This window comes from Rhinoderma darwinii, chromosome 3 (assembly GCF_050947455.1).
Source record: "Rhinoderma darwinii isolate aRhiDar2 chromosome 3, aRhiDar2.hap1, whole genome shotgun sequence".
Taxonomy (NCBI): domain Eukaryota; kingdom Metazoa; phylum Chordata; class Amphibia; order Anura; family Rhinodermatidae; genus Rhinoderma; species Rhinoderma darwinii.
This window is the reverse complement of record NC_134689.1, coordinates 423,769,686-423,792,151: the sequence shown is the minus strand read 5'-3', so window position 1 is coordinate 423,792,151 and position 22,466 is coordinate 423,769,686.

The following is a 22,466-nucleotide window of genomic DNA, read 5'->3' as shown; positions in this document are numbered from 1 at the left end:
CGTTATCACGGGTCGTAATTACGACCCGAAATAGCGGGCCCATAGACTTCTGTTAGCCACGGGTACCTTCCCGTTTTCTCACGGGAAGGTGCCCGTGCCGTTAAAAAGATAGAACATGTTCTATTTTTTTATTTTACGGGCCGTGCTCGTAATTACGACTCGTAACTACGAGCACGGCCGGCCGGCCACGGGCAGCCGGCCGCTTTTGCGAACCGTGCTGTCATTATAATTATAGCAGCACGGCCCGAAAAATAGAACATGTTCTATTTTTTTAACGGCACGGGCACCTTCCCGTGAGAATACGGAAAGGTACCCGTGGGTAACAGAAGTCTATGAGCCCGTTATTGCGGGTCGTAATTACGACCCGCAATAACGGGTATTTTTACGGTCGTGTGCATGATGGGAGCACGGCTCGGAAAAACGAACGGCTGCCCGTGCTCATCTCCTGAAATAATCTGTGCTGCCTTAAACTTTGTGGACAGGTCAGGATCCTGTTTCTTTTAAATGCTGCTAGGGAACCCGCTCGATCCACTATATAAGGCTACGCTACAGTGCAGCATTTAAAAGAAACAGGATCCTGACCTGTCCACAGAATTTAAGGCAGCACAGAGTATTTCAGGAGATGAGCGTGCAGATTCAGTGCTGCTGTGAACTCTGCTCTTACCATTACGTAGCTCTCAGTCTGTTATCTCTCCTCCACTCCTGTCCTCAAGAACACCTTCACATGATTGGCAAGTCACCACGTAATGGTAAGAGCAGAGTTCACAGCAGCACAGAGTATTTCAGGAGATGAGCGTGCAGATCTTGTGCGTGGTGGTGACTTGCCAATCATGTGAACGTGTTATAGAGGACAGGAGTGGAGGAGATGTAACAGACTGAGCTACGTAATGGTAAGAACAGAGTTCACAGCAGCACAGAGTATTTCAGGAGAGGAGCGTGCAGATTCAGTGCTGCTGTGAACTCTGCTCTTACCATTACGTAGCTCAGTCTGTTACCTCTCCTCCACTCCTGTCCTCAATAACACCTTCACATGATTGGCAAGTCACCACCCCGCACAAGATCCGCACGCTCATCTCCTGAAATACTCTGTGCTGCTGTGAACTCTGCTCTTACCATTACGTGGTGACTTGCCAATCATGTGAAGGTGTTCTGGAGGACAGGAGTGGAAGAGAGGTAACAGACTGAGAGCTACGTAATGGTAAGAGCAGAGTTCGCAGCAGCACTGAATCTGAACGCTCATCTCCTGAAATACTCTGTGCTGCCTTAAACTATATGGACAGGTCAGGATCCTGTTTCTTTTAAATGCTGCACTGTAGCGCAGCCTTATATAGTGGATCGAGCGGGTTCCCCAGCAGCATTTAAAAGAAACCGTGTTTGTGTATGTGTGTGTTTGGGTATGTGACTTTGTCTGTTTTTGTTTTTATATGTGTGTTTGTGTATATGTGTGTGTATATATGGGTGTGTTTGTGTATATGTGTTTTGTGTATATGTTTGTGTATATATGGGTGTATTTGTGTATATGTTTGTGTGTAGATGTTTGTGTGTGTTTTTGTATATGTGTATATGTGTGTATATGGGTGTGTGTTTGTGTGTATATATGGGTGTGTTTGTGTATATGTGTTTGTGTATATGTGTGTTTGGGTATGTGTGTTTTTGTTTGTATATGTGTTTGTGTATATGTGTTCGTGTATGTGTGTATAACTGTGTGTGTGTGTGTGTTTGGATATGTGTGTTTTTGTTTGTATATGTGTGAGTTCGTGTATATGTGTGTTTGTCTGTTTATGTGTGTGTGTGTGTGTGTGTGTGTATATCTTGTTGTGTTTGTGTATATATGTGTGTGTCTGTGTATGGTTGTTTGTTTGTGTGTGCGTGTATATATGTGTGTAGGTGAGTAGAAGTATTGGTATTGTTCACATTGATAACTGTTTTTTTATGTTGTTGCAGATTTTGATGTACCGATTGGACTACATCTTCAATTCGTTGGACTACTGCGTAGATCTGCGTTTTTTCAAATTTTAATAAAATGGTTAACGAGGGTTTTGTTGGGGATTTCTTATTTCAATAAAAAAGAATTGTCTTTGTGTTTTTTTTTCAAACTTTATTAGTGCCTAGATAATGGCAGTTGGCTGATTGACAGCATCCATTATTAAGGCGGTACTTAGTATTAGCCGGTGCAGAGGCTAGCACTAACCACCCATTATTACCCCGGTACCCACCACCACCAGGGGTGCCGGGAAGAGCTTGGTACGATCCAGTACCCGACCATCTGTTGTGATGGTCGGGTACTGGGGCGGCCGTAGGCTGGTATTATGAGGCTGGGAAGGGCCAAAATCAGTGGACCTTCCCACCCTTGTAATGCTAGGCTGCTGCTGCTGTGTTGTATCGGGCTGGTTATAAAAATGGGGGGGACCCCCACGTCGTTTTTTTTTTTGAATTTAACAAATTTAGCAATAGACGGGTCCCCCACATTTTTAATAACCAGCCATATACAAGGCCGCAGCAGTCTGGCATTACATGGGTGGGAAGGGCCACTGGTTTTGTCCATTCCCAGGCTAATAACACTGTGTTGTATGTGGCTGGTTATGATAAATTGGGTGGAACCCCATGTCTTTTTTAAAAAAAAAATGTAAATAAATAAATAATTTAAAAAAAATGACGTGGGGTCCCCCCCCACTTTTATAACCAGCCAGATACAACACAGCAGCAGCAGCCTAGCATTACAAGGGTGGGAAGGTCCACTGTTTTTGGCCCTTCCCAGCCTCATAATACCAGCCTGCGGCCGCCCCAGGGCCCGACCATCACAACAGATGGTCGGGTACTGGATCGTACCTGGCTCTTCCCGGCACCCCTGGTGGTTTTGGGTACCGGGGTAATAATGGTGGTTAGTGTTAGCCTCTGCACCGGCTAACACTAAGCCTCGCCTTAGTAATGGATGTTGTCACTCAGACAGCGGCCATTACTAAAGTGGTAATAATAAAATTTGAAAAGACAAAGATATAGATAAAATATTTTATTGAAATAAAGCACCCCCAACACAACCCTCATTAACCATTTTATTGTAGAAAAAAAAAACGTCATCTAAGTAGTCCTCGAAACCGACGTAGTCCAAACACCAAACCTGTAAAAAAAAAAAAAAAATGAAATAAAACATGTCGTAGGCTTAGATTCAGTTTAATGTGTGATACTGACTGTTATACCATGTATAGAAGCCTGCCGTGAAGTTGACTTAGATACAGGGCGCCAGCAGACAGTATCATACATGGCCATACATACATATATACAAATATACATACATACATATATACAAACATACATACATATATACAAGCATGCACATATATACATGCAAATATACATACATGCAAACATACACACATATATACATGCAAACTATCATACATACATGCATACACACACACATGAAAACATACATACAAACAAACATGCAAAGATACATACATACATATATACAAGCATGCACAAATATACATGCAAACATAAATACATGCAAACATAATTACATACATGCACATATATATAAACATACATGCAAACATACATGCAAAAATAAAAACATGCAAACATACATACATGCACATATATACATACATACATGACAACATACATACAAACATACATGACAACATACATACATGCAAACATACATACATGCAAACATACATACACACATGCAAACATATATACATGCAAATATACATACAAACATGCACATGTATACATACATGCCAACATACATGCAAACATACATGCACATATATACATACATACATGACAACATACATACATGCAAATATACATACATACACACATGCACATATATACATACATGCCAACATACATGCACATATATACATACATGACAACATACATGCATAGATGACAACATACATACATATATATATACACACATGCAAATATACATACAAACATGCATACATACATGCAAACATACATTCATGCAAACACACATACATGCAAACATACATACATACAAATATACATACACACATGCACATATATACATACATGACAACATACATACATACATGACAACATACATGCAAAAATACATACATGCAAACATACATACATACATACATACATGCAAATATATACATGCAAATATACATACAAACATGCACATATATACATACATGCCAACATACATGCACAGATATACATACATACATACATGACAACATACATACATGCCAACATACATACATACATGCCAACATACATACATGCCAAAAAATAATAATAATACGTTCATACTTACTTTCCTCCTGTCCGGCCTCCAGCGATGACGTTTCATTCATGTCGCCGCTGCAGCCTGTGATTGGCTGCAGAGGCGGTCACGTGGGATGAAGCGTCATCCTGACGTGCGTGACCGCCACTACAGCCTGTGATTGGCTGCAGCGGCGAAAGGGATGAAACGTCATCGCTGGAGGCCGGACAGGAGGAAAGTAAGTACGAACGTATAATTTTTATTTTTTTATTACATAAATAGTGTTTTCCGCGCGCCGAGCATGTACTGTGAAGGTTGCTGAAAGAGTTAGTGCAGCCCATTAACTCTATCAGCACCCTGGACAGTAGCATGCTCGGCGCACGTAAGTGACAGGTTCGGTCAGAACTAGTTCGGTCCGAACCGAACTTTTTTGTGAAATTCGGCGAACTAGCCGAACCGAACTTTTGATAAGTTCGCTCATCTCTAATTATGATGTGTTGCTGGAATTCCAAATACTTATATAAAAATTTCAAAAAGTTTCTATAGATGTTATTGAAGAACAGAAGACAGCAGGAAGACCGAAAAAGCCCGGAAAAAGAAGAAATGTTTTAACAAAGAAATCTACTTCTATATCCACTAGATTCTCTGTACACTGTTACTAGAAGTAAACATTTAGGCCATCCAGTCATGGCATCACCAGCGGCAATACTTATGCCGGCTATATCAAGCTAAAAAATGTAGGCTTGTACCAAACGTTCCAGAAGCTTCCTGTAACACTGAGCTCGTCAGTCATCCAAACAAGCTATGTGAGTAGAGAGTGAGCTCTGAGGCCGAGGAATAAACTTATTCACAGATTATCCCCAATACTCTCACCACTACTGAGAGACAACAATTGACTATTGAAGTCAACAGCTAGAAAAATTAATTACAGTATTTGGTCAACTAGATCAGTGTTGCTAAGCCAACTCATAACTGCTCGAATAATGTTAATGAAAGTGCTGTACCCCCAAGGCTGTGTTGTACCTATAGTATTAAAAGCATAGCATGAAAGTGACAGTGAGAGCACCCCCTTAAGGCATAAGCACTAGGAAAAAAAAACAATATAAGAAGAAGCATTTCTGTTTAATCACTACGTTTTTATATAATTTATTTAAAAGTATTAAAACTTCAATCTGTTATGTTATGTATAATAGTTTACTGACTGCTATATGTCATTTATATTTCCTATACTAATTCCAATAAAATTGTACTATAAAATAATGCAATACCACTAAGAATTTCCTTTCAAAAATCTATCTAGAAAACATCTTGTGTCAATTTCCTCCTGAATTTATCTTAGAAACAGTGGTCTTATAAAACAACAACAAAGCAACAACGACAACAACATTAAGAAAAACAACAACAATTGTACTTGATTTTTTTATTTTTCTAGCAAATTGACAAAGACAATATTCACAGCACTAAGATCTGCTTTAGATGATATATTGTTTTATAATTAGAAAACATAAAATTTATGCAAAAAGATTGTCGGAGATTAGAAAATAGGGTGTGCTTGTTTTTCTATTGTCCGTTGGCTAAATTTTGTATTGCCCTATTCAAGTGAATACCAGACACAACACATGCGCTGTCTCCGATTACAAAAAGAAACAACAAATCTTAATTTCTAAAGTTGAAAAAAACATTTAAGAATAAACATCAATCAGGATTACAATACAACAAATATTAGGAAGTCTGAAAAAAAAACAAGACAATTGTGAACCATTGCACTGGACCCTGGAAGTCGTCTTCAGCGTGAACCTTAAATACAATTTGACATTTTACATTTATAGATTTAAAAAAAATCTGTCAAAAATATGGAAAAGGACAGAGGGACAAGACTTGTAAATTATTTTATTAAAACGAAGTGGATTGATTTTTTAAAAAGGAACTAACCAATCCCGTCATCTCAGAAGTTAATACTTACAAGGTTCATGTTCTCAAAAGGAAAAATAAAATAAAACCGACTCTTCAATGAGGGAAATTGTTGCTGTAGAAAATTCAATGACTGATGTTTGGCCTTTTATAATCTGGTGAATTAAACCTGCTGAAAAAATAAAATGAAATCAGTCCCCTGCCGAGCTCAATGCCGGTCTCTGAGGTGATTACCAAAAGTTCAAAGAACAAACTAAGAAAAAAGAACAAATTATCAAGATGAATTGTTTAAAGTTGTATTTTATAAATAAATGTATTTCTCCTTGTATAGCTGTAGCTTTCTGTAGCTTGTAATATGTCCACATTTATAGTTTTTGTAGCATTTTTTCTTATTTCTGTGCATTTTTTATAAATATTTTCCTGCCACACCTTAAAGAACTGCAATAAAAAATCTTTAATGTAAATGCAACATGTGAACATACCCATTACTGGACACTAAAGTACGTACAACAAGCTGATATTTCCTGTTTTCTGCATCTCACTTGTTGCCTTAACTGTGTAGACTGGGACAGGGTCAGCAGCAGGGGATTTAATGGCAGCTCCTTTGTACTGCTGGAGGCCTAGATAAGCCAGGATAGTAATAATATACAATATATACAGAGATTAGGACACTGATGATCTTAGACAGGGGAAAGGTGTAACGTTTATGGCTGCGGGCCTTCATCCTGACTTACCCTCTGACGGCCACGGCCATGGACCAGTGAGTTCTCAGGGGAATCTCCCTCCTGAGAGACGCCGGCACTCACGTCCTGACTTTGTCACAGATCTGCCTCTCTCTGCTGGATGCAATGTGGTCTGGGTGGTGGTGGATCGATTTTCCAAGATGGCTCATTTTGTTCCACTGACTGGTCTGCCTTCTGCTTCCTGACTGGCCGGCCTCTTCGTCCAACTCATCATCTGTCTGCACGGCTTGCCTCTGCATATTGTCTCGGATCGAGGGGTCCAGTTCACCTCTAAGTTCTGGAGAGCACTCTGTGGTCTCCTCGGTGTAAAGTTGGACTTCTCCTCGGCCTACCATCCCCAGTCCAATGGTGAAGTCGAGAGGGTTAACCAGATTATGGAGAACTATCTGCAGCACTTTATCTCCAGGCAGCATGATGACTTGATGCAGCTGCTTCCTTGGGCTGAGTTCTCTTATAACAACCATACTATTGAGTCCACCACCTCCAGCCCATTCTTCATTGTCTATGGCCAACATCCAGGAATAACTCTTCCTGTTTCAACTATGTCCCAGGTGCCTGCAGCTGATTCTACCTTCAGACACTTTCTGCAGACATGGCAGCAGACCCGATCTTCTATTCTGCTGGCGGTCGACCGCATGAAGAAAAAGGCGGACACTAGAGGACTGGCTGTCTTCCAAGAATATCGGGCTGAAGGTGCCATCTTGCAAATTTGCTCCCAGGTTCATCGGACCCTTCTAGATTCTGCTGCAGATAAATCCTGTCTCTTACAAGCTTCGGCTGCCTCCCAACCTCAATATGCTTAACAAAGTAAAGAAGCATCTATGAGAGAACCTTCTGAAGTTTATAATTATTGAAACTATACAGATTGGAAAGCCTTATATAGGTCGACTTTTTTTTGCTGCCTTAAAATTATGTTGGAAATGCATATTGTGAAAAAACACATGAAAAACTTGCTTGCAACCGTGACAAACAAAAAGCTTTTATGTGCATATGTCGCAAATTACTAATGTTTTAATGAAATCTAGTAAAAGCTATATTTTATATACACATACTCCAGATCTATCTCTCTTTTTTTGCTATACTATTACGGAGAACGCATTTAAAATTATTACTGTCATTGTGGTAGACGATACATAACACCACAAATACATAAAAGAGCAGATCAGCTGATGGATGAGCATTTGCTCGTTCATCGGCTGATAGTTGCCCTGATTACACAGTTCAATGATCGGGAAGGAGCATTCATATGAACGCTTGTTTGCCTAAACATTGGCCCGTGTATTAGGGCCTTTACTGTACCTCCTTATGCCCCTGATTTCGTGCAAAGGGATTATTCTGTTGTATTCCTGTTAAAAAAAAAATCTCATATCCCATCAGATGCCATATTATGAAGCATTGTTTAACCCCTTCCCGACATTTGACGTATGGGTACGCCATGTAAAGCATTGACTTCCCGCAAATTGGCGTGTCCATACGCCAAATGTTTGGCACTGGCTCAGAAGCTGAGCCGGGGCCATCATCGCTGGATGTCAGAGGTATCTTACAGCTGACATCCGGCTGTAATGGCGGGGACCGAAATTAGCTTTTATCCCCACCATTAACCCCTTAAATGCAGCGCTCAAACGCGATTGCTGCACTTAATGTGTTTGCAGCTGATCGGAACCCCAGCAATTAAATTGCCGTGGTTCCGGTGGCTGCAATGGCAACCGAAGGCCTAATACTGGCCTCCGGGCCTGCCTAGCATGGAATCTGGTCAGGACCCACCCGTCGGCGGAGCCTGATCGGCTTCCGTAGCCGCCGGCAAGACGGCGCCGGCTCAGAAGCTGGTCCGGCGTCATCAGCGGTGGAAGTCAGCTGTATGTTACAGCAGACATTCACCTGTAACGGCAGCAACCGGAGCTAGCTCAGATCCCTGCCATTAACCCCTTCGATGCAGGGATCACTGCATCTTAGTTGTTGCTGGCAGATCGCCAGCCCTGACAGGCAATCAGGACTGGCGACTGCTGCTATGACAACAGGAGACACAATGGCCTCTTGCTCTGCCATTATGGAAGACGATTTGGCCGCGCCGGGAGGCGAAGCCTAATCCGCTTGCTGTCACTGAATAACTGACAGATCTAATACATTGCCCTACGTAGGTAGTGCAATGTATTAGAAAAAAACCATCAGACAGTTGGACCTTCAAGTGGGACTTGAAAAAAAGTGTAAAAAAAAAAGTTTGAAAACATAATAAAAGTTTCAAGTAATAAAATAAAACACAATTGCCCTGTTCACTTATCAAGTCCTTTCTTATTGAAAAAAAATGTTAAAACCCATAAAAAACGATACCAGAGTTTCTGATTTTTGGCCACTTTGCCCCAAAAATATTGGAATAAAAAGTGATGAAAAAGTCGCACGTATCCAAAAATGGTACCTATGAAAACTATAGCTCATCTCGCAAAAAACAAGCTCTCATACAGCTCCGTCGACTAAAAAGTTATGGTTCTCACAACTTGGCGACAGAAAAAATACATTCTTTTTACAAAAGTAATTTTATTGTGCAAAACGTTGTAAAACATAAAAAAGTGCCATAAATTATGTATCGCCGGAATTGTACGGACCCGCAGAATAAAGTTACATGTAATTTATAATGCATGGTGAACGCTGTATAATTTTTTTTTAAAAAAGTATGCCAGAATTGCGTTTTTTTTATTACCTGGCCTCCCAAAAAATAGGATAAAAGGTGATCAAAAAGTCGCATGTACCCCAAAACGGTACCAATAATAACTACAGCTCATCCTGCAAAGAAAAAGCCCTCATACAACTACGTCTATGAAAAAAAAAATTAGTTATGGCTCCAATACGTCAGGAAATAAAAAATATGCAGTTGTGCAGCCCGAGGGGAACATTTCTTCTGTTTGAAGAGGCGATTTATCAAGGCACTAAAATTAGGGAACCAGGAAGGGGAGGGCCCAAACATATCCATTGAAAGCGACGGTGCCTGTATTATACCAGGACAACATTTTCCCAGCAAAATTCCCCAAACTGCAAAGGTGCGGAGTATGGACCAAAAGGGGAATAAGAAAGGACATTTATCAGTGTGACACCGGCCTGTGCAGAAAGGATTACTTCACAGTGTAACACACATCTATGGATCATTTTATTGTTTTTTTACCCCATTATTATACCACCTGACTATGCCCCTTATATACTCCGCCCGGCTTACATATACCCCCACATTATAAACGGAAACACCAGCAATACTCAAACAAATCTACTACCAAGCAAAATCCGCTCTTTAAAAGCCAAATGGCGCTCCCTCCCCTCTGAACCCTACAGAGTGCCCAAACAGCAGTTTCCTTCCACATATATGGCATTGCCATACCCGGGAGAAACCTTTTAACAATTTTTGGGGTGTGTGTCTCTAGTGACATAAGCTGGGCACAACATATTTGTCACTGAAATGGCATATCTAGGGAAAAATATTAATTATTAATTTGCACCATCTGCAACACAATCATTTATGAAAAAGACCTGTGGGGTGAAAATGTTCACTACACCCCTTAATAAATTCCTTGAGGGGTGTAGTTTCCAAAATGGGGTCACTTTCTTTTTATTATTTCACATCTGAGCCTCTGCAATCGTGAACCAATACTTTGTAAATCGCCAAATTAGGCCTCAATTTTACGTGGTACTCTTTCACTCCTGAGCCCTGTCGAATGTCCAGGCAAAAGGTTAGGGCCACATGTATCTAAAACCGGGAAACACCGCATAATAATTTGAGAGCTGTCTTGTTATGGTGGCACAAGCTGGACACCACATATTGGCATATCTATGGAAAAAAAAATCCCATTTTGACTCTGCAATATCGAGTGCACACTAATTTCTACAAAACACCTGCAGGGTTAACATGCTTACTACACCCTTAGGTAAATACAATGAGGGGTGTAGTTTCCAAAATGTGGTCACTTCTGCGGAGATCCACTGTTTTGGTCCCACAGGCGACCAGAAACCAATCCAGGAAAATCTGCACTCCAAATGGCGCTCCTTCCCTTCTGAGCCCTGCCGTGTGCCCAAACAGCAGTTTATGACCACATATGGGGTATTGCCGTACTCGGGAGAAATTGCTTTACAAATGTTGGGTTCTTTTTTCCTTTATTTGTGGGGTCAATATGCTTACTACACCCCTAGATGAATTCCTCAAGGGGTGTAGTTCCCTAAATGGAGTCACTTTCTGGGCGTTTTCTTTTTTTTGTCCCCTCAGGGGCATTGCAAATTCAACATGGCCTCTGCAAACCATTCCTGCTAAATTTGGGCTCCAAAAGGCAAATGGCGCTATTTCCCTTCTGAGCCCTGCCGTGTGTCCAAACAGCCGTTCATGACCACATGTGGGGTATTGTTTTACTCGGGAGAAATTGCTTTACAAATTCTGCAGTGCTTTTTCTCCTTCAGTCCTTGTGGAAATGAGAAAAATTAGCTAAACCTACATTTTCTTTGAAAAAAATTAGATTTTCATTTTCTTGGCCTACTTCCAATAATTTCTGTAAAAAACCTGTGCGGTCAAAATGCTCACTATACCCCTAGATAATTTCCTTGAGGAGTGTAGTTTCCCAAATGGGGTTACTTTTGGGGGATTTCCACAGATTTGGCACCGCAAGAGCCCTTCAAACCTGACATGGTGCCTAAAATATATTGTAATAAAAATAAGGCCCCAAAATCCTCTAGGTGCTCCTTTGCTTCTGAGGCCGGTGCTTCAGTCCAGTAAAACGCTAGGGCCACATGTGGGATATTTCCTAAAACTGCAGAACCTGGGCAATAAATATTGAGTTGCATTTCTCTGGTAAAACTTTCTGTGTTATAAAGACAATTGGATTAAAAATTTATTTCTGCAAAAAAATATGAAATATGAAATTTTTCTTTCCTTTAATTCCTGTGAAAAGTCTAAAGGGTTAAGAAATTTTCTAAATGCTGTTTTGAATAATTTGTGGGGTGAAGTTTATAAAATGGGGTGACTTTTTGGGGGTTTCTAATATATAAGGCCCTCAAAGCCACTTCACATCTGAACTGGCCCCTGTAAAAATAGCCTTTTGAAATTTTCTTGAAAATATGAGAAATTGCTGCTAAAGTTCAAAGCCTTGTAACGTCCTAGAAAAATAAAAAGATGCTCAAAAAACGATGCCAATCTAAAGTTTACATATGCTGGATGTTAGTTAGCAACAATTTTGTGTGTTATAACTGCCTGTCTTACAAGCAGATACATTTAAGTTGAGAAAAATGCTAATTTTTGAAATTATTCGCTAAATTTTGGTGTTTTTCACAATTAAATACTGAACATATCGAGCAAATTTTGCCAGTAACATAAAGTCCAATGTGTCGTGAGAAAACAGTATCAGAATTGCTTGGATAGGTAAAAGCATTCCGACGTTATTACCACATAAAGTGAAACATGTCAGATTTGAAAAATGAGGATCTGTCAGGAAGGTCAAAAGTGGCTGAAAGAGGGAAGGGGTTAATATTATTATTATTATTATTATTAATTAGTATTATTATTACTATTATTAATTATTATTGTTATTATTATTATGATTATTTTTATTATTATTATTATTATTATTATTATTATTATTATTATTATTATTATCACTTGTTAAGATATGCATAGGGCACCCATCATTCAGCCCATGGAAATCTAAACAAGCATAAAGTAAATATTATTACACTATAAATGACATGTTACAACATATTCAACTATTTACAATAAACATGACGTGTTTATATTACATTACAATAATAATCATATTTATTCGTATTATTGGTGTTTTTGCCCTCACAGAAATAAAAAGACATTGGAAACATAAACTTCTCCAAAAACAAATCACAGTTACTTTATCTGTACAATATTAGAACAACCCCCAGAGAGTAAATCATCAGCGGCGGGGCGGGAAATTGATTGTAGGATTTTCCATGTATAATAGAGTCTCCGTGTCTTGTTTTGCCTCATGGGGAATAATCAGATACAGGTTAGAGAAGTCAGAAATAAGAAATGTGATGCTGGAAAATCCCCAGAAGATTAATTACACAACAGAGACTGAAATAGATGGAAATAATGTCACATAATGTAATAAAGGGAAATATTTACACCAGATCAGAGCTTACAGTTACATTGTGTTACATTGTGTTACATTGTATTACATTTTCTAAAATCAGTGATAATATATGACTATTATTATTATTATTATTACACATTTACATTAATGATGTATCATCGTTCAGCACCAAAATAACAATTCCATCAGGACGTCTCCGGCTGAATTTCCAGACATCTCCAATTATTTTTTTTGTTTCCATTTACAGATATCACTAATTAGCTGATTACGTTATTTCTTTATTGTAACTTTGTAACAAAACCATCAGGGATATTCAACGAGTGCTGTGTTAGAGAATGATTGTGTGTGATTAACTATTAGCTGTCCTAAGTAGAGATGAGCGAACTTATCAAAAGTTCGGTTCGGCTAGTTCGCCGAATTTCACGAAAAAGTTCGATTCGGACCGAACCTGTAATTTCCGTGCGCCGAGCATGGTACTGTCCAGGGTGCTTATAGAGTTAATGGGCTGCACTAACTCTTTCAGCAACCTTGACAGTACCATGCTCGGCGTGCGGAAAATACAATTTTAATGTAATAAAAAATAATAATAATACGTCCATACTTACATTCCTCCTGTCCGGCCTCCAGCGATGACGTTTCATCCATGTCGCCGCTGCAGCCAATCACAGGCTGTAGTGGCGGTCATGCACGTCAGGATGACGTCAGAAGGCCGGCCTCCAGGGATGACGCTTCATCCCACGTGACCGCCTCTGCAGCCAATCACAGGCTGCAGCGCACTCTACACTACACTACACTACATAAGCAGTAAGAAGAAAAGTGACGGGACCGTTCAAATCTTCGTGGGAACATCTTAGGTGAGTTTATTTATGTATGTATGTTTGCATGTATGTATGTATGTATGTATGTATGTATGTATGTATGTTGTCATGTATGTATGTTGTCATGTATGTATGTGTATATGTGCATGCATGTTTGCATGTATGTATGTTTGCATGTATGCATGTTTGCATGTATGTATGTTGGCATGTATGTATGTATGTTGGCATGTATGTATGTGTATATGTGCATGTATGTTTGCATATATGTATGGTGTCATGTATGTATGTTGTCATGTATGTATGTATGTATGTATGTATATATGTGCATGTATGTTTGCATGTATGTTGGCATGTATGTATATATAAAGCCCAGAAAAAGAAACAAGTCACGACCAAATAATTGAAAAAATATATAAACAGTCTTTATTGAAGTTAATTTAGACACAGAGACAACATACAAACAATTAAATATATTAAAATACCAGGAACCCTCGAACAGGGATGGAATCAGAACAAAAAAGCAGAGCGACCCCCAGATAGTCAAATATGGTCACAATCAACTCCCAAGTGTAGCTAAAGTGCACATATATGAACTATTTAAGCAAGTGCTAGGCATAATACATTTGCACAGATGGACACGTATGCATAGTGTGAATAGTCAGCAATCTAGAATGCAGTCCTAAGTACATATAGCACACTGAGCAATGTACCTACACCTACATGATATGAGATGAGTGGGAGATCCGGACCAGGACGGTGGACCTCTGCTTGACCCAACGCGCGTTTCGCTCGTGCTTCGTCAGGGGTTGATGTCCAAATGCCCCAGATTACCTTAAATACCCCTACCTCACTAGCAGTTGCCAGCTGTTCCCTATCGGGTGGTTAGGTGTTCAGCGGCAGCCACAAATAGCAGCCGCCGATACATCCAACCTACCCACGATGGCGTCCCATCGTGTAGTCCAATGATCGAGAACCTCCTCCCCTGCCTGCCTCCAGCGGTGTAGCCACGCCAAGCGGGCGGGGAGGGAAGAACACCCCACCTGCTCGACGCGGCACCACCAGTGAGGGCAGAGAGACAGGGAGCTGCAGAAAAAACGTATCAAAGAAATTGAATTCAACAATGGCCAAAAATAAATAAACAATTAATTAAAATCCCAAAACGAATAAAAATCCTTGCAAACCCAAACAGTAAAAACAGCAGCGGGACCAAGCGTCCCGTTGCTAAGTAACAGTACAGCATACGAACAGCGCTTGCTGTCCTGTATGATGGAGAGCACAACACAGTACTGCAAGCCGAGATCGCTGTCCAATGTGCTGAACTGTTCAGCACAGCCGTCAAATGCAAATATAGCACCAGTCAGATCCGTCGCTGTCCAAGGTGCTGAAGCTGGATAGCAGGTCACATACACCGCTCCAGACCTGCAACACAGTGCCGAAATTGCTGTGAACAATAGCATGAGAGGAAGATGGTTAAAGTAACCCAAAAAAAAATAATAAAATATAAATATAAGAGAACAATGCCGAAAAAAGTGTGAAGTAAGAGAAAACAGAAGAAGTGGAAAGAAAACCAGCGGCAAGAAAAAGGTGAGATGTGCAGTGACAAAGTGTGAAATTGGGATGATAATAAAAAAGAAAAAGACAAAGGAAGGAAGGGAAAAACTAACCCGATTGCTGATCAGGTGAATGGGAAATAAAGAATAACAAATAAAATATGCCCACAAAAAACACCATATACATATGCGACAATTGAAACAAAGTGAAACATAGCGTCAATATAAATAACCGTACAGAGTTAAATGAGGAAGGTGTACAAGTAATTATGTATCTAATTGAATTAAATTTTCAATTTCTTAGACAATTTTGGTGAGAAAAAGCACAACATATGTACGTGTAAATATGCAAAACAGGTGTGTGTAAAGTGACCATGTTATATTAATGAGTGACTACATAATAAACTCCTAATCTAAATGATGATATAGGTGAAAAAAGAGAGACAGAGGGAAGGAAGGGAATGGGAAGGAAGGGAATGCAGGATGAAGTGGGGGAGGGAATGGAAAGAGTGGGGTGGAGAAGGAAGGAAAGGAAGATAGGGGATGGAAAGACCAATAATACAAACCATAAACGAAATGGGCAGGTAGACAATGAACCAATGAATGGACAAAGCGGTGACTGCTAATATTAATAGTTAATATACCAGACATCAACTTATAAATAGAACAATTACTACATATAGACACTAAAAGAAGATATAATACAAGAACAAAGTCTACAATATAAGCACATAATACCTATATAATACAATACAGAATAAAAGTGTTGATCTGTGCAAACGTACTAATACCAGAAAAACAAAAAACAAAAGTACCAAGCTGATCATAAAAAATTTAGTGCTTAAAGGTCAATATAAACAGGATATTGTGTTATATAAATAAATAACAAATGATCAGTATTGAAAGTGGTAAATCAATCCTGAGAAACCACTGGCCGAGAGGAAGATCTGCGAGATGTCTGTCAGCTGTCACTCCGAATTCACGATGGAAATATTACAAGACCTTGAGCTGGATCAAAATGTTGAATATTATAGCAAAAGTATTGCTGTAAGGCAAAAAAGAGAGGGGACATATAGCTATGTAATGATTTTTGAAAAATACATATCTATATATCTCATCCAACATCAAGAAACTGGGATACTAGTTGGCGTTGAACATAAAAGTCAATACCAACATATAACTAGAGAGGAAGAGGAGGCATCGGGGGAATGGTAAATAGAAAATACAGAAATCTATATAAATCTAAAATTAAAAAAATAAAAACAAATAGTGACAAGTTAAAAAGTATGGGATAAAATATTGGCGGACACCAATAAGAGAGTGGCAATAATCCAACCAGGATAAGACCCTAAGTTTAGCTATAACGATTTCACAAAAATGGTGCAAAACTATTGTACTCATTAAGCCCATATGGGTAAAGGGATCCCAACCTCATAATCCAAGTGGTTTCTTTCTGTCCCAAGACCTTCTTCCAATTTCCTCCTCTAGGACCGATAAGTACCCGATCAATAGCTCTCACTTTCAGGAGTGATGCATCACAGTTATGAAATAACCTGAAATGGCGAGGAATCGTATTAAGTTGAGATACATCATCAATCCCCATAGCTGCTTGGATGCTCAATACGTGTTCCCGTACCCTTCTGCGTAATTGTCTGGTCGTCATACCTACATAAATTTTGTCACAAGGACAAACGGCAAAATAGATGACTCCCGTGGTGGTACAATCAATGTGATGGGTAATCTTAAATTCATGTGTATGATCAAAATCATAAAATGTAGTTGCCTGTTCGATATTTGGACAGGCTACGCAGCGTCCACATTTAAAGCACCCCCATTTGGGACCTCTAGATCCAAATACATTTTGAGGTTGTGAACCCCGGTGGTAACTATGTACCAAAAGATCCTTAAGGTTTTGGGCTCTCCTAAATGTGATGGAGGGAATAGGTGGTAACAATTTACCCAAAGTGTGGTCCTGCTGAAGTATTGGCCAAAATTTTTTCATTATCACCAACATTTCCTCGGATTTGCAATTAAAAATGCTAATTTTTGAATTTTTTCGCTAAATTTTGGTGTTTTTCACAATTAAATACTGAATGAATTCCGGAGTTATTACCACATAAAGTGAAACATGTCAGATTTGAAAAATGAGGCTCTGTCAGGAAGGTCAAAAGCGGCCAAAGAGGGAAGGGGTCACTTTATGTGGTAATAACTCCGGAATGCTTTTACCTATCCAAGCGATTCTGAGATTGTTTTCTCGTGACACATTGGACTTTATGTTACTGGCAAAATTTGCCCGATACATTCAGTATTTAATTGTGAAAAACACCAAAATTTAGCGAAAAATTGCAAAAATTAGCATTTTTCTCAATTTAAATGTATCTGCTTGTAAGACAGGCAGTTATACCACACAAAAATGTTGCTAATTAACATCCCCCATATGTCTACTTTAGATTGGCATCGTTTTTTGATCATCATTTTATTTTTCTAGGACATTACAAGGCTTAGAACTTTAGCAGCAATTTCTCACATTTTCAAGAAAATTTCAAAAAGCTATTTTTACAGGGGCCAGTTCAGTTGTGAAGTGGCTTTGAGGTCCTTATATATTAGAAACCCCCAATAAGTCACCCCATTTTGAAAACTGCACCCCTCAAAGTATTCAAAACAGCATTTAGAAAGTTTCTTAACCCTTTAGACATTGCGCAGGAATTAAGGCAAAGTAGAGGTGAAATTTACAAAGTTCATTATTTTTTTCCAGAAATTCATTTTGAATCCATTTTTTTTGTACCACAGAATGTTTTACCCAAGAAATGCAACTCAATATTTATTGCCCAGATTCTGCAGTTTTAGGAAATATCCCACATATGGCCCTAGTGTGCTACTGGACTGAAGCACCGGCCTCAGAAGCAAAGGAGCACCTGGTGGATTTTGGGCCTCCTTTTTATTAGAATATATTTTAGGCACCATATCAGCTTTGAACAGGTCTAGTGGAACTAAAACAGTGGAAACCCCCCAAAAGTGACCCCATTTGGGAAACTACACCCCTCGAGGAATTTATCTAGGGGTGTAGCAAGCATTTTGACCAGCCAGCCAATAAACGGTTGTTTGGACACACGGCAGGGCTTAGAATGGAAAGTGCGCCATTTGGCTCTTGGAGCTCAAATTTAGCAGGAATGGTTTGCGGAGGCCATGTCGCATTTGCAAAGCCCCTGAGGTGACAAAACAGTGGAAACCCCCAACAAGTGACCCCATTTTGGAAACTATACCCCTCGAGGAATTTATCTAGGGGTGTAGCAAGCATTTTGACCGGCCAGTTTTTTTGCAAACATTTTTGGAACTAGGTCATGAAAATGAAAATCTAAATTTTTTCAAATAAAATGTAGGTTTAGCTAATTGTTTTTCATTTCCACAAGGACTGAAGGAGAAAAAGCACTGCAACATTTGTAAAGCAACTTCTCCCGAGTAAAACAATACTGCACATGTGGTCACAAACATCTGTTTGGACACACGGTAGGGCTCAGAATGGAAGGAGCACCATTTGGATTTTGGAATGGTTTCTGGGTGTCATGTCATATTTGCTGAGCCCCTGTAGTACTAGTACAGTGGAAACACCACAAAAGTGAAACTTTTGGAACTAGGTCATGAAAATGAAAATCTAAATTTTTTCGAATAAAATGTAGGTTTAGCAATTTTTTTTTCATTTCCACAAGGACTAAAGGAGAAAAAGCACCATAAAATTTGTAAAGAAATTTCTCCCGAGTAAAACAATACCCCACATGTGGTAATAAACGGCTGTTTGGACACACGGCGAGGCTGAGAAGGGAAAGAGCGCCATTTGGCTTTTGGAACTCAAATTTAGCAGGAATGATTTGCGGAGGCCATGTCGCATTTGCAAAGCTCCTGAGGGGACAAAACAGTGGAAACCCCCAACAAGTGACCCCATTTTGGAAACTACACCCCCTGAGGAAATTATCTAGGGGTATAGTGAGCATTTTGACCCCACAGGTGTTTTACAGAACTTATTGTAAGTAGGCCGTAAAAATGAAAATCTACATTTTTTCAAAGAAAATGTAGGTTTAGGTATTTTTTTTTCATTTCCACAAGGACTGAAGGAGAAAAAGCACCGCAACATTTGTAAAGCAACTTCTCCCGAGTAAAACAATACCGCACATGTGGTCACAAACATCTGTTTGGACACACGGTAGGGCTCAGAATGGAAGGAGCACCATTTGGATTTTGGAATGGTTTCTGGGTGTCATGTCATATTTGCTGAGCCCCTGTAGTACTAGTACAGTGGAAACACCACAAAAGTGACTCCATTTGGGAAACTGCACCCCTGAGGAATCATCTAGGGGTATAGTGAAAATTTTGATCCCAAAGGTTTTTTGCTGAATTAATTAGAATTAAGCCATGAAAATGAAAAATAATTTTTTTTTCCAACAAGATGTAGTTTTAGATACACATTTTTCATTTTTACAAGGAATAGAGAAGAAAAAGCACCCCAACATTTGTAAAGTAATTTCTCCCGAGTACGGTAACACCCCATATGTGGTTATAATCAGCTGTTTACATATATGGGAGCATTCAGAAGAAAAGGAGCGGTATTTATCTTTTGGAGCGTAGATTTTGCTGGAATGGTTTGCGGACGCCATGTTGCATTTGCAAAACCACTGATGTACCAAACAAAAGTGACCCCGTTTTAGAAACTACACCCCTAAAGGCATTTATCAAGGGGTATAGTGAGAATTTAGACTCCACAGGTGTTTTTCAGAAATGAATACGCAGTGGATTGTGCAAAGTGAAAATTGCAATTTCTCCACTGATCTGCCCATTCACCGCACAAGATGTTGTGCCCCTAGAGAATCTTACCCCATAAATTGTTAAGCGGGTTCTCCCGGGTATGGTAATGCCTTACTTGTGGCCATAAATTGCTGTTTGGGCACACTGTAGGGCTAAGAAGGGAAAGACCGCCATTTTGAGCATGGATTTAGCTTGGTAATAGTTCTGTTTGGGGTTTTGCTGGTATTTCCGTTTAGAGTGTGGGGGCATATGTAATCTGTGCGGAGTATATCAGTGGTATATGTAATCTGTGCGGGTACATCAGGGCATAATAAGAGGGTATACTAATGGGGTAAAAAATACAATTATCCATAGATGTGTGTTACGCTGTGAAGCGATCCGTTATGCGCAGGCCGATGTCACACTGATAAACGGTTTTCTTTCTCACTCCCCTTCTGTAACGCTCTGCACCTTTTGGGGACTTTTTCTCCTTCGTAGTTTGGGAAATATTGCTGGGAAAGTTTTGCGCTGGTATAATACGGGCGCCCTCGCTTCCAACGGATGTGCTATGTCCCTTCCTTTCCTAAATACTAGGGCCCTGAAACTGCAGGAATGTTCCCCTCCGGCCTGCGCATTGAGATGTTTTTTCATCACCGCATTACTAGTGCCGTAACTTTTTTATTTTTCAGTTGATTGAGCGGTGTGTGGGCTTGTTTTTTGCGAGACGGGCTGTAGATTTTATTGGTACCATTTTAGAACACATACGACTTTTTGATCACTTTTTATTTTATTTTTTGGTAAAGGAAATTACCAAAAACAAGCAATTCTGGAATAGTTTTTTATTGTTTTTTTTATCGGCATCCACAGTGCGCCCTAAATTACATGTTGGCTTTATTCTGCGGGTCGATACGATTACGGCGATACCAAATTTATATCATTTTTTTTATGTATTGCGGCTTTTGCACAATAAAATCACTTTTTTTATAAAATCATTTGTTTTCTGTGTCGACATTCTAAGACCCATAACTTTATTATTTTTGCGTGCACAAAGCGGTGCCAGGGATTATTTTTTGCGGCACGGATTGTCATTTTTTATTAGTACTATTTTGGAGTAAATGTGACTTTTTGATCACTTTTTATAGCATTTTTTGGAAGGAGATGTGACCTAAAAACAAAGATTCTGGCGTTGTTTTTCATGTTTTTTTTTACGGTGTTCACCGTGCGGGATAAATTACATAATAGTTGTGTAGTTTGGGTCGTTACGGACGCGGCAATACCAATTATGTATAGTTTTTTTGATTTTTACGGTTTTTCCCATAATAAAAGACTTACTATGGGAAAAAAGTCAGTTTAGCTTTATTTTTATTTGAAATGTGTGTGTTTTTATTGTTTTACCACATTTTTATTAAGTTTTTTTTACTTTTTTTACTTGTCCCACTAGGGGACATGAGGGCCTGATGCCCCGATCGCTAGTCTAATACACTGCACTACATACGTAGTGCAGTGTATTAGCGCTGTCAGTTATTCACTGACAGCAAGCCTATGAGGACACGCCGCAGGCGGGTCCTCATCGGCTCCAGTACAAGGCAGACTTGGACGCTATTTTCTGGCGTCCGATTGCCACAGCAACCCAGCGATTGCATCACTGGGTTGCCGATCGGGTTAAAACCTATCTATTGAGTGCAGCATCTGAGGGGTTAATCTGCCGGATCGGAGAATAGCTCCGGTCCTGGCAGTTACAGGAGGGTGCCAGCTGTATAATACAGCTGTCACCCCGCGGTGATGGTGCCGGCTCTGCTTCTGAGCCCGCACCATCACTGCGCCGTACATATACGGCGCTTTGCGGGAAGCACCTCCCGACAGCGCCGTATATATACGGCGGATGTCGGGAAGGGGTTAAAGTTAGTGATCAGGCGAACCTTGTTTTCGGTGGCATCTTGACGGCTCGAGCTCTGTAACAGCATCGTTCTTTGACTCCATTTTGCCCTATCATAGGCTCGCTGAATAGATCGATTGCTGTATCCCCTTTCTTTGAAACGCTTTTTGAGATCTTGGGCTTGCCTTTCAAAGGTGTGTTGGTCTGAGCACAAGCGTCTTTCTCGTAAATATTGACCAATAGGGATGTTTCTAATAAGATGTTTAGGATTGGCCGAGGATGCATGTAAAATCGAATTAACAGCAGTCTTCTTTCTATACAGATCCGTATGTATCAGTCCCTGATCATCTACTCTAATCTGGATATCAAGAAACTCAACTGTAGTTTTGCTAAACTGATATGTGAGTTTGATATTGATATTGTTACAATTTAAGTAATTGATAAACGTTTTGAGTTC